Source organism: Papio anubis, chromosome X (genome assembly GCF_008728515.1).
Source record: "Papio anubis isolate 15944 chromosome X, Panubis1.0, whole genome shotgun sequence".
Lineage (NCBI taxonomy): Eukaryota > Metazoa > Chordata > Mammalia > Primates > Cercopithecidae > Papio > Papio anubis.
Genome location: NC_044996.1, coordinates 361,872 through 368,251, shown reverse-complemented (window position 1 = coordinate 368,251; position 6,380 = coordinate 361,872). Strand labels below are relative to the sequence as shown.

The following is a 6,380-nucleotide window of genomic DNA, read 5'->3' as shown; positions in this document are numbered from 1 at the left end:
AAAAGGCACTCAAATAGGAAGAAAGGAAGTCAAACTATCTCTGTTTGCAGACAATATGATTTTATGCATAGAAAACCCCATAGTCTCTGACAAAAATCTCCAAGATCATATCAACAACTTCAGCAAAGTTTCAGGCTACAAAATCAATGTGCAAAAATCAGTAGCATTTCTATACATCAATAATGTCCAAGCTGAGAACCAAATAAAGAATGCAATCCCATTCACAATAGCCATAAAAAGAATAAAATACCTGAGAATACAGCTAACCTGGGAGATGAAAGATATCTGCAATGAGAATTACAAAACACTGCTGAAAGAAATCAGAGATGATACAAACAAATGAAAAATAATTCCATGCTCGTGGATAGGAAGAATCAATATTGTTAAAATAGCCATACCGCTCAAAGCATTTTATAGATTCAATGCTATTCTTATCAAACTACCAATGACATTCTTCACATAATTAAAATAATATTATTCTAAAATTCATATGGAACCAAAAAGGAGCCCAAATAGCCAAAGAAATCTTAAGCAAAAATACATACCTGGAAGCATCACATTACTTGACTTCAAACTATACAAGGCTACAGTAACCAAAAGAGCATGGTACTGGTACAACAACAGACATATAGACCAATGGAACAAAATGGAGAGCCCAGAAATAAAGTTGTGTGCCTACAGCCATCTGATCTTTGACACTGACAAAAACAAGTAATAGGGTAAATACTCCCTATTCAACAAATGGTGCTAGGATTGCTGGTTGCTGTGTGTAGAAGATAGAAACCAGACCCCTTCTTTACACCATATACAAAAATCAACCCAAAATGGATTAGACTTAAATGTAACAACTAAAACCATAAAAACCCTTGAAGAAGACCTAGGCAATACCATTCTAGACATGGGCCCTGTCAAATATTTCATGACAAAGACATCAAAAGCAACGGCAACAATAACAAAAATTGATAAATAGCACCTAGTTAAACTGAAGGACTTCTGTACAGCAAAAGAAACTATCAATAGAGTAAATAGACAACACATAGAATGGGAGAAAATATTTGCGAACTAGGCATCTGACAAAGTGCTAATATCTAGACTCTATAAGGCACTTACATTAACAAGCAAAAACCAAACAACCTCATTAAAAAATGGGCAAAGGATACGAATACACACTTTTCAAAAGAAGACATACATGTGGTCAATAAGCATATGTAAAAATGCTCAACATCACTAATCAATGAAAACCACAATGAAATACCATCTTACACCAGTCAGGATGACTATTATTAAAAAGTCAAAAATAACAGATGTTGAATGTTGCAAAGAAAAGGGAACACTTATACACTGCTGCTGGGAATGTCAGTTAGTTCAGCCACTGTGGGAAGCAGTTTGACAATTCCTCAAAGAACTTAAGACAGAACTACCATTTGACCCAGTCATCCATTATTGGGTATATACCCAAAGAAATATAAATCATTCTGCCATAAAGACACATGCATGCATATGTTCTTCACAGCACTACTGACAACAGCAACAACATGGAGTCAACCTAAATGCCCATCAATGGTATATGGGATAAAGAAAATTTGGTACATATATACCATGGAATACTATGCAGCCATAAAAAGAATGAGATCATGTCCTTGGCAGCAACATAGATGGAGTTGGAGGCCATTATTCTAAGCAAAGTAACACAGGAACAGAAAACCAAACACTACATGTTCTCATTTATAAATGGGAGCTAATGTTGAGTACACATGGACACAAACAAGGGGACAACAGACACTGGGGTCTACTTGAGGATGGAGGTTAGGAGGAGGGGGAGGATCAAAAAACTACCTATTGGGTACTATGCTTATTGCCTGTGTGATGAAATAATATGTACGCCACACCCCTGTGACACACAATTTATCTATAGAACCAACTGGCCCTGTACCTCTGAAACTAAAATAAAAGTAAAATAAGTAAAAACCTTTGTTCTTCAACATACGATAGTAAGAAAATGAAAAGACAAACCATACACTTGGAGAAAATATTTTCAAACTACATATCTGATAAAGGACTTGTATATAAGCAACTCTTACATCTCAATAGTAAGGAAACAACCTAATCAGAAATGGGCAATATATGTGAGGAGACATTTCTCCAAAGAACATATACAAATATCTAACAATCAAATAAAAAGATGCTCAATTAGCCATTAGGGAAATGCAAATCTAAATCACAATGAGATACTACTCCACACCCACAAGAATAGCTACACATTTGAAAAAAAAAAACGGGGAAATAACAAAAGTGGTGATGATGTGAAGAAATACGTTGCTAGTAGTTCATATAAATCTAACAACTGTAAAATAGTACAGCCCCTTGGGAAAACAGTTTGGCAGAAAATTAAACATACAGTTATAATATGACCAAGTAATTCCACTCATAGGTGTTTAACCAAGAGAATTGAAAATGAACGTCCACCCAAAAACTTGTACACAAATGTTTATAGCAGCTTTATTCACAATAGCCAAAAGATAGAAACAATCCAAGTGTCCATCAACTGATGACTAGATAGACAAAATGTAGTATACTGATGCAATGGAATATCACTCAGCTATAAAAAGGAATGAAGTATTTATATATGCCACAACATTAATAAACTTTGGAGACATTATTTAGATGAAATTTTCAGGATAGGCAAATCCATAGGCACAGAATGTAGATTACTGGTTGTCTGATGCTGGGAGTGATAATGAAGACTGACTGCAAATGGTCAAGGAAGATGTCACTGACGTGATGCAAGTGTTCTAAAATTAGATTGTAGTGATGGTTGCACCACCCAATAAATTTATAAAATCACTTTAAATACATGAATTTTAGGGCACGCTAATTATCCTAAACATGTTTTTAAACACATTCAGCATCAAGAAAACAAAAGAGAACATTCATCTCTTTACTTTGCCAATGTATTAGGGATCACACAGAGGTCATTAGGCTGTTTGTTGTTGTTGCTGTGGTGGTGGTGGTGGTGGTGACAGTAAGGGTTGTGGTTTTCTCATGAGAGTCGAAGGTCAAGCAACCATTTGGTCTTTTAAAATAAAAATTTTAAAATCAATTAAAAAAGAATGTTGCTGGCTTGAAATCTGGAGTGGCCATAGGGGCAAAGAGAAGTGGATGGATTTTTTAAATATTCAAGATGTAGAAGTGACAAGATTTTGTAGTGGTTAGATATAGGGAGTGGGGAAAGGTGAGGAGGCCTCAGACTGAGTATGCTTAAAGTTGAATTCCTGTTGTCCTCCCGAACTGGCTGTCCTCCCGCGCTGCCAATCTCAGTGAATGGATCAGCATCCTGGCACAGAGTTGACATTCATTGATTGCCTTTGGAGTGAACGAACAGAGTATGATGAATAGAGTAAAAATAGGGCTAAACGAGGCAGACATCAGGTCCTGCCAAATAGCCAGTAGAAAACTCACCCTTAAGGTTGGCTCAGTAGATGTCCAGCACAATTTTCTTCTCACTTTTCAAACCATTTGGGGAATCATGAGGTCTTTCTCTCGTCCAGAAGAACACTCACCTACATATCAGTCACTCCTTCCCTAGAAGCTACAGGTATGGAGCAGGCTGAGTTCTTTCAAGGGTTTCTTATCCTGTAAATCTTTACACAGGGCAATGGCAGGCGCATGTACAGCCCATATGAGCATGGGGGATGCTTAGTGTTAGAGAAAGGGGACCACAGTGGTGCCCAACTGATGGATCTGCATTCTGTTTTGCTCCAAGCAGGAAGAGACTCTTCCCAACAAAGAGGTTTATTAATCTATGGGTCCCCCTCCCACCCCTTGGAGGCAGAAAACACAGCTGTCAGAAATATTGTAAACACCAAGTGATCTGCTTGGCTGGTTTTACTGCTGTTCCCAGGGTTGACAAGCAGAAATACAGAACAAATGGTGGTTCCTGAAACAGACGCCAAAACAAAGAAGTGATCTGTTCCAGTCCAAGCTTCCAAGAAATAAAGAACTAGGTGGGGCACGCTAAACAAGCCCCCAGACTCAACCACCGCAGTAAACATTCCGTTCATCACACTGTTTATGAGATAAAGTATAAGATTTTAAAGCCTTATGATAAATAACCATACTTAATGTCTTGGGGTGGTTGTGACAATTATAGTATTTTGCATAATATATGGTCACAATTATCATTATCACCAGTTCCTTAATGAGGAGAAACCAGAAGTTGACACCAAAATGTTGATCCATAATGTTTATAGGCCTTTCTCTTTATAGTTAACTTAATGTAAAATAAAGTGTATGTAATTTTTACTACAGTGTGTCCTGAAAGGGCAAACCAAGCTACAAGCAACACTAAAAGACTACTGCATGGGAGTGGATGATGAAGGTGTTTCTTAAATATGAGAGCTCAAGTTTTGCTTTCAGCGACTGAGTTAAAGCACCCAACTTGTTTATCATGAGACTTTTGCTAGGCAGTGTACTATGTCCACTCAACACACATAATTTTAGGCAATCATCTGGTTAAAATGTTTAATAGTATGGCATTCAGAAACACATTCTTTAGAGTTGACATTCAATTAATGGTTTGAATGTCGTTTCCAGGGCAGTCGGGAGTATTTAAAGGCTTTTCCATTGTTTTCGGAAGAGAAAGAAAACTTCGTAGCCTAACTTACCCAGTGCCTTGCTTCAGAGGGGCAGACAAAGGGTAAAATCTGGGCAGAGAACATTAGTTGATATGAGGACGAAAGAAAGTGCTGCAAGATCTTGTAGACAGCTGAGTTCCACCTTCCACTCTACTGCCGAACAAAGTGAGGCAGGGAGAGGGCAGGGACTCGCTGAAAGCTAAACACCAAGTCAGTGACAGATCCAGGGCTGTAAAGTTCGACCGAGATTGAAACAATGTACACTGGGCGTCAGTCCCAACGCCAGCTTGCTCCAGCTCTTCCAGCTCTTCCTGAGCGCTGGGCCCATCTGGCCTCACGCTGATCTCCGGGCAGACTCTGTAGCGCAACTGGCACAGATCGTGACGACAGCCCTGCGGCAAGGCAGGAGTGGCCTTCTCCTCCGCCAGGGTTAAGGTGAGTACCATCGCCCTTGGGCCCAGCAGCCCGGGTGAGAGCCTCCGCCGCCCACTGCGACAGGCCTGAAAGCCAGCGCCTGGGCAAATCCACCCGCAGCACCCATCGGGACACCCCTTCCCTGACCCACGGGACGGAACCCACCTGTGCTGGAGGTCGTGACTCCTAACTTCGCAGAGTGGGCAGAATTCCAAGCAAGGAGAGCCTCGGGAGGCAGCCTTTCACCCGCCTTTTGCCTTTTCACCCCCAAAACCGTCGACCCGACGCTCCCCTCCCCCAGCCCGCTCGGGCCCAGCGGAGAGCCTCTAGGCCCCGCCCCACTCCTTCCGGCTGTGCGGGGTGGGTGCCTCTGGCGCCCGGGACTTCGCCCGGTGCTAGGGCGTCACTCTCCCATTCTGAAGGATTGGGCCGGGGCAGTCAATTGCCTTTATTAAACAGATTTGAAGCCATAGGTGCTTCTATTTATGGTGGTTTATCAAGGTTTACTAGAACTAAAATTCTACTACCTTTCCACCACTTTCTTGACTTTATGGTCGTCATATACCGCTCGTTACTCCCATCGATTCAGCTGAGCATCTTGAACCCAGGGTCCAGATACAGTGCTATGTACAGTGAGCACTAGAAGGGAATACCCATTAGGAACGAAAAATGCATATATACTAAAAATGGGAAATTGTGCAGGATTATATTGATTCGAGATTAAAAGTGTTAATCTAATGTCAAAAAAGCAATAAAGGAATTGGTTTGTAGAAGTCAGAATCAACAAAAGAGGAAAAAGCCTCCACACCTTTGCTCTGGAATTCCTTCTGCCATGAATGCTCTTACCCCGCACTTGTTTATTTGGAAAACGGCTACTCGTTATTTTTGACTCAATTTAGATAGTACCTCCTCTGTGAAGCCTTCCCTATCTTTCCCAAATAAGTTTGTATTCTTCTTTTCCCTGGGTCCAGTATGCTCAATGGATCTCCTACAGACCTCATGAGTACCACTTATTCTAGATTATAATTTCTCTTTCTGCATGTCATTGTCCTCTAATGAATAAGTAGCTTCTTGAGAGTAGAAAACTTGTATTTTTCATATTTGTTCTCCAAGCACAGTCTAAAATGTCTATATATTTAATAAATATTTGTTGAAAAATTTCTGGAACCAGGGTGTAAGCAAAAGGACATATCCAGAGTATGAATGTAACATAAAGAGGAAAAATTAAATACAATGAGAATCTAGATTTAGTCTGACTGGTATTCGTTCATGCAATAAACATTAATGAGTGCCTACTGTATGCCAGGCACTGCACTAAGCTCTGGGTGTAAA

At 40.2% G+C, this 6,380-nt stretch overlaps 1 long non-coding RNA gene across 1 annotated transcript; it reads right to left on the bottom strand.

Moving 5' to 3' along the window:
* Positions 1 to 2,490: 2,490 nt before the first annotated feature.
* Positions 2,491 to 5,370, bottom strand: LOC116271880. Its single transcript, XR_004180633.1, has 2 exons — positions 3,460 to 5,370; positions 2,491 to 3,363 (listed from the first exon to the last, which is right to left on the bottom strand). It is a non-coding gene; the product is annotated as an uncharacterized LOC116271880 (long non-coding RNA).
* Between the last annotated feature and the right edge of the window lie 1,010 nt (positions 5,371 to 6,380).